Raw genomic sequence first — 11,843 nt, forward strand, 5'->3', positions numbered from 1 at the left:
TGATTTTTTTTCTGAAATTAATCTTCTGACAAGGGCACACCTGGTTATTTCAGGCATCCTCAATCATACAAGGTGATTTTTAGATGGGTTTCATTATGAAATGCATTCTAAATTCTCTTTGTGCAGATGGATGTTAGGAAGCGTAAAATCCTCCCACACAATAGGAAACAAAGGGAAAAAGAGCTATTAATTATGAAGATCCGATTCAGCTTCACATAACTCTGTGAATGTGTATGTTTAAGCCAGTCTGCAAGCTGATAATAAACTTCTCTTTAATGCTGTATGAGGTAGTAAAATATCTGAAAGTGAAAAAAATGTGATATGTGTGAGAATTACACTGAATTGTTCCCCAGGTTGCATCACTGAAATATTGTCACTCAAAAATAAAAGAGGAGAAGAAGAAGCAAATAGATGAATATTAGATAAAAGAACGGGCCGTACAGACTGAATTCTGAGTTCTTATTTAAAGCTGGTTGAAAAATGAAAACCTATGTGGAAATTTTGAACTTGTTTTCCTTTTAAAGTCTTTGAAATGGACCCATTTTTCATTGTTTTGAACAACCAGGTTCTTGATAAACAAAACGTCTTGATAGAGAAAAGGCCCAAATTTTCACAACTGATGAAACATTTTGACAATGTCAACAATCTTTTGTGGAAGGGAAAAATGATTTTCAAAAAATGGCTGGGTTTGGATTAAAAACAACAACAACAAAACCCCATCCCTTTTCATTCAAAAATTTCAACTCGCTCTGTCTTATTAGTTCAAAATGCTACATGCTCGGTTTGCGCGTTCCTAAACTGTCACTTTGTGCTCATGTTCTTTATAGAGTTAGGCCCCGATCTTCAAAGGAGTGTAGATGCCTTACTCCCACTGATTTCTTTGTGGATCTGGGTCTACCATTTCAACAGCAACAATCACGGAATCCAGCATTAAAGTGGCAACCGCAGAATCAAGAACTAAGAGGGCAATGCAAAAGAATATATGATCAGCACTGACATGCGGGCTTCAGTGCCTTTATATGCAGTCAATATTCTGCTTCACATTTAATATGTAATATTTAAGTATGCCAAGAGACCTATGTGCTTCCTTAATACATAATATCTGAGAGGCAAAGATGTAGTACTACAGGAGGTTTAAGGCCACCATTGCCATTCGGATCTGACCCTAAACCAAATGTAAGGTTTCGATTTCAACTTGATTGTGCCAAAGTTCTTTGGGCTGTCCTTGCAAGGTTTGAACCGCCAAATAGTGCCAGCAATGGCTCATTTGCCCAATGAACTACAGCCTTTACATAGGTGCGCTCAACTCATTAAATAGCACTAATTCATGTAGCCCTCATTCAGAGCTGTACCCGGGGCAAGCAAGCATATTTGCGGCCCCAGAAGAGACACCGGGGGGGGGGTCATGCAGGGTCCTGTGCCCCCCCCGACTTCTGTCTTCCATTTAGCACAGAGGTTTTCAAACTGTGGGGTGCGCTTTTGCCAGGATCCGCCTCTTGCCAGGACCCAGCAGATCGGAAGCTGGCAGGAGCCGCCTGGCTCACTTGGCCCCTGGCTCTCCACGCTGTGGGAGCTGGGCAGTGCTTAATCTGTAATGAAAGAGGTGCCAAGGCTCAAGCAATTAGGTGCCGAGGCTCAAGCAATTTTTTTTTTTACTTTCATAACTGATGCAGCAAGCGCAGGGGTGCCAGGGCTATGAACTGCCACAAACAGCCCTGGCACAAATATAAGCACTGGAGCTGGGACGCTGACTGGCTACCCGGCATCCCTCCCTGCCCTGTTCCCCGAGCCGGGCCACCTCTGCACGGCCGGGCACTTCCCAGACAGAGCAGAGAGCCCAGCTCTGCGCTGCACCCCTGACGTGCTCTTGCCTCTCCAAATAAACACTGATGGATTACTCTGTCTCTTATCCTTTTGCTGCCTGAAGCAGTGGAATAAGTTAACAGTGAAAGGGATCCGGACACCAGCACTGCAGTAGTGGGATCAGTCCAGGAGATGAGCATGCTCAATGTCCCACCTCTCCCTCACTCACCTCACAGGAAAACATTTATGGGAATGAACTTGCTCTTCTACCTAGGACTTCCTTCCATGCAGCCCCTTATACCTTTAACTACCCTCTGTAGCCTGGTCCACTATGTCTCATTTATCTCCTTTAAATTTACTTCTTCCTGAAGTCCTATAAATCCTTCTACAGAGAAGGGTTAAAATGGATGGCTTGAAAAAATAAAATCCAAACAAACATTGTGAAACAAATAAGACACAACAACAAGATCACACCAAATCACTCTATTTCCCCCCATCTTTCCATTTAAAATGTAAGCTTTTGGGGGCAAGGACTTTAACTTCTGATGTATGTGTTGCACCTAGTAAACGGCGGCTGCTGTACATATAAACAAGTAATGGCCAAATCTTATGCTCCTGACTCAGGCTGAAATTACATTGATTTCAGTGGGAGATTTATATGGGAGAAGAGAGCAGGACTGGGTCTTATGTAGAGAGAGTTTCTACAAAGTTATTGGGAATGCATGATCTGAGTGATTTCCCCCTCCTCCCCCCGGGTTCTATTTATGGGCCCAATTTTGCAAACACTTACCAATGGGACTACATACAGTAGTAAACATTATGCTCAGGAATATATATTTTCAGGATCATGTGCTATGATTTAATTTTTTCTGAAGTAACCCTTGGTTCTGAACATTCCATGCAAAGATAAACTGCATATCAAAAACCAACTTCTAATTATAAATCAATGACTAATCAATTAGATCACTGAGAATTTCAAAAATCTTTAAAATACAGGATTTAAATCTTCATAGGTAAAATGATGTGGATTAATATTTGACATTTCCTGTTGCCCTCTTGATCTTACATATAAGGGCATGTCTGAATTCTCTCCTGTCCTAGTTTCTAGGACATTTGCTATATAGGATTTTTTCCCCCAGGTCTGTTAGAGATTTATTTGCTGGAAGAAGACTGAGGATATGGTCAACTGTCTCCTGCAACTTGGGACAAAGCATCACTTTACTTGGCCAGGCTACAGACCCTCTTGTAAGTTTCATGCTAACAGGGATCTTATTTGCATACCTTTCTATGCATTATATTTGGATTATATATGCTGAAATACATACAATTATGTTTTTTAAAATTGTTAATTGGAACACTTGCTCCAAGACAAAGAATGAGTTGTAATGTATTTTCCTTTTTCTCCAACTGAGTCTTGAGCTATTAGCTTGGATCTTCCTTTCCATGAATATATGTGCACTAGCTCTTTTCAGCATGATGGAATAAGGCTAGATCCCATAATGAGACATGCTTGTGTTCAGTGCTTCTGGATTATGAAAGGAGCTGACCTGTGTTTAAGTTATAGATCGAATCCTGCATCGTCCTTTTAGTTTGGGTGAAAAGGATTTTAAACTAAAACAAGAACAGTATTTCTGTAACACAGTGATTCCGAACTGTTTGTCTTACTTTACAACACACTGGTTAGGAGATCCCTCCTGTAACATTGTGACATGAGGGATTTAACCATGTCACTGAGTTCCAATCTGAGTATTTGGAGGGGGCTCCAGCTAAGCCTTTTTTCTCTCACTCCCTCCTTCTTTTAGTGGTGTCCTGGGGCACACAAAGGGTTAATGACTCAGGGCAAGGGCTAGGGGAAAAACATCCGTCTGTTAATTGGGGATGAGGGCCAGCTGGAGATCATTATAAATTTCTAGAGGCTGTGGCCTTCTGTAAAGCACAGAGCTCTGGGGGTGAGGATGAGGATGAGGATGAGGATGAGGGTGAGGGTGAGGGTTGGGTCGGGTCACAAGAAATTTAGCTCTCAGTGATGATAGATCAGAAAGAGGAGAAGGTTTCTATCCATATTGAGCTCGAGCTACAGGGAAATTAGAGATGGTGTTCCCTGTTAATCCAAAGGGTTCTAACCAGCTGCTCCTAGAGTGTTTATTAGTATAAGGATTTCATTGATTCTTACTGTATGTTGGAGAAACATACTGGGCCCAGGATCTTTAAAAAGCATCAAATTGCTGCTGTGATGTAATGGGCTGCCATAGGACCTTTACTTTCATAATGGATAGTTAGGGCTTGGCTGTGTCTGGAATGAGGGGCAGGCACAAAGAGTGCTCCCCAACACGCACGTGGCTTAGGGGACTTGGAAAAGCCGTGTCCTTGAATGTGAGAGTGTGAGGGCTCTGGAAAGCTAGTGCCTACCACAGCACAAAGGGAGTGGGAATGACAGCCCTACCTCATCTGCGACAAAGTGACTGTGCGCCATAGAGCCCCAGCAGGCAAATTTGCCTGAGAATTTCTGCTGGAGAAGTACAACTGCCTCTTCATTGCAGCCCTATGGCTGAAGAGCCCACACTGACCCCTTAAGGTTCTTCTGGGACTGTTAAACTTGTTTATATTCCTGCCCCTACGATTAACCAGACTGAAATGTACTATCAGCTTTTCAAAGTCTCCACTGTCAGGCCAAACGACCCAATGCAGCTCTTCATGTGTTTGTGGTTCTCCATGCTTCAGAGCAGCTTAAAGGAAGGGGCAGCCTTGTAAGTCTAGAACCTGGCGATTGGCGCCTGTAGTTAGGACTGAAAGCAACAGTGTATCCATCCTAGATACAAGTTATACATTACACGAGTACCTGTTAGTTTGGCATGTGACTGTTTTGAGGGTTCATTCTCCTGGCTATTGTTGGACTACAGTGAGCAGCGTGCTCTGGATTGCTCAGAGAAAAGGAGCTTAGAAGGGTAACTTATGGAGACAAGTATACAAAAAAATCTGTAGGTGATGCAGAGGACAGATGGTATAAAGGTGTTATGTTTCTAATACAAAAGGGGCAAAGAGAAGCTGAGGAAGGAATCAGAGGAACTCAAAGGAGCTGTCTTTATGCAAAGAGTAGTGAGTATGGGGAATCAACTTCCAAGTACAGGAATAGCAAGTTTAGCCAGCCTTGAAAAGGGGCTTGACAAGTCCTTACTTTGTATCTAATATTAACTGAGTAGCACAGAAGTATGTAAATGCAATTCATATACGAGCGGACAAGAATATCTGGATGGTGGGAGTTCTCTTGCTCTTATTTGAAGAAAGAATCCGATTTAGACCTACTGACTGCTAGCTTACTTCAGTCATAAGGCAACAGCTTGGAGGTTAAATGATTGTAGGGTACAACTGGCTCCCGTAAGCCAAAGAATGGAAATAGACATAGAAGGATCCCCAGCTTTCCTTATATCACCACAGCATTCAGCGTTGTCATGTATCACCCTCCCTAATGCAAGTTGTCCATGTAATGGTCATTCTATTCAGAAAAATGAAAGAAAATACATTTATTTTACTTTACATTTTATCTTGATTCAATATGAACCAATCAAAGCTCTAAATTCCATCTTTCCTAGACAGCTGTTAATGCCAGTAACATCCCTCTTCTAGGGAAGGGGTTATCTGTTCTATAATCCCTCCCTGTGTGGCACACATGGCACTAGGTGGCCCTAAAGCAGCAGTAGCAAGACATACAAGAGGGCAACCAGGCTTTTTTAAGCAGCCCAGGAAATACAGTGGGGGCTTAAGGGAAGCTGGTTTCAAAAGTGCTTCCCCACCGGAGATTTTGATGGAGAGTCTCCACTATCGGGGTAGCGGAGATGCTTTGGTGTCACTGAAATACAGAGAGAAGGGAAGAAAAAGGAGAGGATTAGTCCCATTGAACTGTATTTGCCTAACAGGAGCCCTAGATGTCAATTATAATTGTGCCTTTCATATGGGGCTGGAATAAAATATTCCATGGACAGAATATTGCATCACTGCCTGCTATAGGATTTCTTACACCTGAAGCTTCTGTCAGAGACAGATGGACCTTGGTCAGATCCAGTCTGGTAATTCGTATGCTACAGAGAATAAGAACTCCTCTTGCAATCCCCTGTAAGGAAACAGTGCTACAACATAAGAGTATTTTCCTTCACGATATTCCCACTTAGTATTATTATTTGCATTGCAGTAGAACCTTGAGACTCCAACTGAGCTGAGGGTACTGTTGTGCTAGGCATTGTATCACTGAGTGCTTTACAAAGGAGGTACCGTTATCCCCATTTTAAAAGATGGGGAAACTGAGGCACAATGAGGGGGAATTGACTCACCCAGAAGACCAGTGACACAGCTGGGAATAGAACCTAAGTCTCTTGAGTCTTCTAGTGCTCTCTCCACTAGGCAACACTGCCTCCCCATTCCATCGAAGGCTCTAGTCAGGCAAACACAGTTCAGTGGGACATCCCACAAACGTGTTAGCAGGATCAGGCCCTGGGTTAGCTCTTCTCTCTGCTTTTCCCTTGATATACAAATTCAGTTCCTTTAATATATTAGGAACAGTATCCTCTACCACTAATTAATACACATCCACAAAAGAATCCATGCTTGAATATTGCTGAAATTAAATACAGTCTTGTGTTTTCATTAACTAAATGAATATTGTGAGGTCTCTGATTACAAAGACCAGGCAGTGGGTACAATTGGAAACTCCTGTTAAACTCTTAGACAGTCTTGGTGATCTGCGTTCCAGTGAGAGCCTGGAAGGAGCCACTTGGCTAAGAAGCTCTCTTGAAAAAGAAAAGCTCCCAAACTTAGTAGAAGCTTGATTATTCAACAGAGAAATCACTTAGGAAAAATGAATGCTTCTGTGGGCTCGTTTTGTTTCCGGAGACTTTCTTTGCTGATTGCTCTCACTCTCTGAATAAAATGAGAGAATCACATAAATAAATATTGGCAACCCTCAGAGCTGCTTTTTTATCCAGCGCCTAGCCAGTAAACAGCTGTGATTATGCCAGCTTTTCCAAATTATCGGCCCTAGAGGAGCTTGTTCAACAGCTCCTTGGAGCTCTAATTAAAATATATCCTCTCCTGACCCAGGCAAATTAGAATATAGCAAGCACACAGCCAGTTTCTAATGGACAGCTGCAGGTACTGACATTCCCACCTCTCACTTCTACCTATCCATATATATCCCCCTTAATCGAGCCTCTCCCCTCTCCCTCTGGAGAGAGTAACATCAGAACTAGCATAGAACAATGGTTCAGTTGTAATTGGCTTGTGTACAAGGATAAGGGGAGATTTCTTGTATGTTCTTCTACCACCATATGACACCATTGCCCATCCTTGCATCCCACATGGGGACAGCCACAATATAGATCTAATATGGGATTTGAATGTCCTATTAAGATCCCTGCCTTTCAAAAACTGGGACCAGGGTCCCTACTAGCAGATGGCCTTTTAGTTCTTGCCGTTTCAGAGAATGGGTAGTATATGCTTCAGGAGGTTGTGGGGGAAAGGTGCTTGCAATGGCAGAGTGCAGTTAAGGATGGAAAGTTACAGGGGTCTATATTTGACTTCCATACATTTCTGGGGCCCGCAGTTCATGACAGCAAAAATGTTGAAGGGTAAGGTGCCACGGTCAAGCCAATCTGGTGGATTGCTCTTCCCACCATTCTTATGTGCTGGTAGTAAAAAGGATGAATAATCTTTTTCTGTCTCTCTTTATAATACTCTGTTTCACATCTCTGAATAACACAATAGGCTTAATGCAGCGTGCCGAATGACAGGGACGGAAGAGAGATTGCTGCAGCAGAAAGAAGAACATTTAGGCCCAGACCCCTAGAGGTATTTAGGTGCCTAACTCCCATTAATACCTTTGAGGATCTGGGTCTTAAAGCCTTCTGCTCAACTGGTGTAAACTGGGAATGGTGCATTGATTTCAATAAAGCTGTGCTGATTTACAACAGCTGAGGATCTGGCTCTGATGCTCCATCTTTTGGCATCCCGCAGGCAGCATGAAACTATCTACCTTAAAACAGTCCCGTCTAGGACCAGTGTTTTCCTTCTAAAACAGAGTAGAATTCTGTTTCTCATTTCATTTTTACTGATTATTGAAGAGACTCGTATTTGAAAAGTAGTTTCTCCCCTTCAGTAAGGACCTATCTGTTCCTTCTACAACATTGCTTCAGTGGAACTAGGTCTCTTTACATCAGCTTAGAATCTAGCCCATTGAAAAATATAGTTCTTTGCACCATATTGTTTATCTGCTGTGTTCCTGTAACGAAGATACGTCAAGAAAGAAGTAATTTGCAAGTGAAATTTGTACTTAGAAAATCTTAACACATTTGCTTATCAGTCAGTCCTCCTGCCTGATGATTAACGGAAATAAAAGGCTCACCATATGTTTTATCGGCTTTTTCCATTCATGAATGGAGTCAAGTAATCTTCAGTGTTTATTGCACTATATCCATAAGTTTGGGATTGGGGGAAAAATATCCTTTATTGAGATAGCACGTCTTCTGGAAAACTGGCATTTCCTCATGTGGTTCCATTTGCAAGCAAGCAGATAAATGAACTCAGGAGACACAGAATTTAGAATTTATCTGGTCTAATCCTTGTTCATCTTTGTGGTTGAAAGGGACAGAAACATTAGGCTGATTAAAAAACAAGCTATGAAAAGCTCAGCAAAGTTTTTGTTATAATAAAAGTTCATGTCGTTTGTGATAATATGATGCCGGTAATTAGTATGATCTGAAAAGTTATTGTACTGGCATGGAGATACCATTAGAACACATTCTCCACTGTCTTACAGCTTGTGTCATCATTTTCAGCTGTGCAAGGTGGGTATAAAATGCAACTACTCTAATTTGGAAACACTTTACTTCCACTTTGCACTGATGTAAGTGGCACGAGGCAATGGAGAATCAGGACCCACTTATGGACTAGAAATAGATAGATATTGCAACCTTTCAGGTGTATATGAGTAACTTTAACTTTAAGGAGAAGAAAAATACTTTAGACCTAATTTGTTCTTATTGATAAAAGTCACAGTCTGATGACAGTTGGTGATAGTAAATGGTCATGGAAACACTCAAGATAATAACCACTGATTTGTGCCTAACAGTAGCTGGTACATAGCTGAACACTAAAACTACTGAGCAAGAATATTTGGAAGATATTACTTTATTGCCTATATATACAGAACTCTGGACAACTCCATTAAGTACTAAAGCAGTGATACTCAGACCTCTGTGGTTCAGGAGCCAAACTACTGATCGACATTACCCAAAAGAGCCACATTAGTATGAATTCATTGTTTCATTTACTATTTGTATATATATAATTCTCCCAGCAAAATGACTGACCATGTATTCTACAATTGGTTAATTACATAGTAAAAGCATCCTGATTGGTTAATAACTTAAATTGGTTAATAATTAAATCACAGTGTTTTAATATCATGTGCTACAAAGAGCTTCAGGAGACACATTAAAGAGCCACTTGCGGCTCCTAAGCCTCAGTCTGAGTCTCACTGCACTAAAGTCTATTTTTTTAAGGTAAAATTGCCATGTATGAAGCAGTGGCCCTCGTATTAAAGATTTAAAATGTCAAGTACCAATAGGTGCTGTCTGCTTGGTTACATTTCATTACGTAGTTCTGGAATTGATTAATGGTGATAGATCAGATTATAACTTTCTAAAAAAATTATCCACAGGGTCTGTTCCAACCATTTCCTATTGGACACATGCATTTCCTTATTGCAGGCCATTTGGTTTAGGCATAGGTGACCAAATCAAGAAAAAATTAAATTCCAGCCTGACAATTCAGCCTGTCTCCAACCTGACCCCCAACTCTACTTTAAAGTTTGGCTAAGATGCTTCATAGGCTTCCCTCCCATGGTGCTAATGTTCCAGGTCCCAGTCACTGCGCCAATCTCTTGGTCCCTGGTGTCAGTCCGAATGGAAATCTCATTCATAAAAGAGGAAGCCCCAGAATGCACTGCATGTCAGAGATTTTTCATGTAGACCAGGCATTGGAACTGAGCAGAGAGACTACAACAGCTGCTGGGCACATAACTCACCTTGAGAACCAAAGGTTGAACAAGTTGCTGGGAGTTCTGATCAATTGGGAGTAGAATGTTAACAGTTGTAAAAAGGGTGGGGGGATGTGATCACAGAAAAAGGAACCACAAAGGTTCAGATACTTTTGGGGAGTCATCCCAACATTTCCAGGCTTATGTTAGCTACCTAGAATCTCTGTTCACTTAGATGTTGAGTATGAATTTTTGCTAGTTATTCTCTCAGCCACAATTCCTCCTCCAAAAGGCCACTAGATCTCATTCATTTTTCAGCAAGTCACACTAAAGTGGCCATGGGAGATATCAGCAGTACATATATAAAGGACCCTGTACAATGGCCAGCTGGAAGAAGGTTGTATTGTCATAGCGACTCTGCATTAACGAAGAGACCTAAAGAAAACTTTTCATACAACACCAGAGTGACAGAATCTAGAGAAATCTGTTTCCTCATAGACACCTTCCTAAATGCATATGCATTTTCAGAATCCATGGATGATGTCTTATGAGTGGGGTTTGGTCAAGTGTTGCAAACAGCCATTCAAAATTTGAGTGAATATTTTTGTTTGATAATGTTTGTACATCTTAAAAATCACTATTTGTGAAAAATACATTTGTTTGCGAGAACAGTTAGGGAAGCATTGTTCTTCCTACCAATACTCCTCTCTGCTTACCTACACAGGTGCCTATGGACAAACAAGTCCATTCACAAATTACTATTTGTTCTTCATTCTTTTTCTGCTGATTAAAAAGTTTCAGCCACCCAGAAAAAAAAAATGCTATGTAATTTAGGAGACCAATCCTAACACTGCAAAAAATGAATAGAACAAATGAACAGCACCCATAAGCTGAAAATTTTGTCTGCTATGTGGTGAACTCTTACATACAATGACATAGTAGAAATCAAGATAGATAAATGTTACCTGCCCAGAAACAAAGAGTACTATTTTACCTCGTTTTTGTGCTTTGCTTACAGGGAAAACCTACTTGAATCTCCCAAAAGAGAGGCCAGAAAAGATATCAGTGTGTATGTTAAAAATGTTCAATGTTATTCATATATTATTTGACTTAATAGGTCTTTTCCATCTGTAACTTCTGTGATTCTGGTATTAGGCTTGTGCAATAATCTTCCAAGGGAAATAGTGGAAGGCCTATCATTTGAGATATTTTAAACTAGATTGGACAGAACAGTAGCTTACATACAATAAAGAACAATCATGCATTGGCAGGGAGCTGGGCTGAATTATCTGGCCTTTCACCTTCTATGACTGATTAGAAAATGAATATTACACAGTAAATCTTCACATTTTGTTTTATTTTAATGAGTGATTAAGAAAAATCACTAGTGTTAGGAGACTAAAACTTTCTGTCAGTCTATTGGAGAACTTGTTTTCATTTTCATTTCCATGAATATTGCTATGTCTTCATCTGTATTTAAAGGTTCGTATCAAGCTTTAAAATAATTTACTGCATAATAATCACAATTCATTATGCACAATTCATTATGAATAAGATTTAGTTGAGGGTGCTTAGTCAATTTTATTTAGCAGAAATGTATAATTCTCCCTTCATTAATAAAGTTTGAAATAACAATACTGAGTGCACCTAAATTGCTTGGCTTTGCTGTCTGATTCATGATTAAAATATGCAGTATATTCAGGAGTAAATTGTAACAGAATTCATCAGACTATCACACTAATCCCACTGATGAATTTATCTAAGTTAAATATTAAACCCTGTATCCTTAATTATATATGAATGCTAGTGTGTGGGATACAAACCTCAGGCTGTACAATGAAGACAGCTGGTAAGCTGTAGCAGATTCCATGACACCCAACAGACTAAGCTAACAAAATCCTCCACCTGTGAAGTCTGTGGGAGTTTCGCCAATGATGTTATATGCTAATAACAATACATACAATAAAATAAAATATAAAAATAATAATGCCTCGCTCTTATATAGAACTTTTCA

This window comes from Terrapene carolina, unplaced genomic scaffold (genome assembly GCF_002925995.2).
Source record: "Terrapene carolina triunguis isolate 2854851 unplaced genomic scaffold, T_m_triunguis-2.0 Scaffold33911, whole genome shotgun sequence".
NCBI classification, from domain to species: Eukaryota; Metazoa; Chordata; order Testudines; family Emydidae; genus Terrapene; species Terrapene triunguis.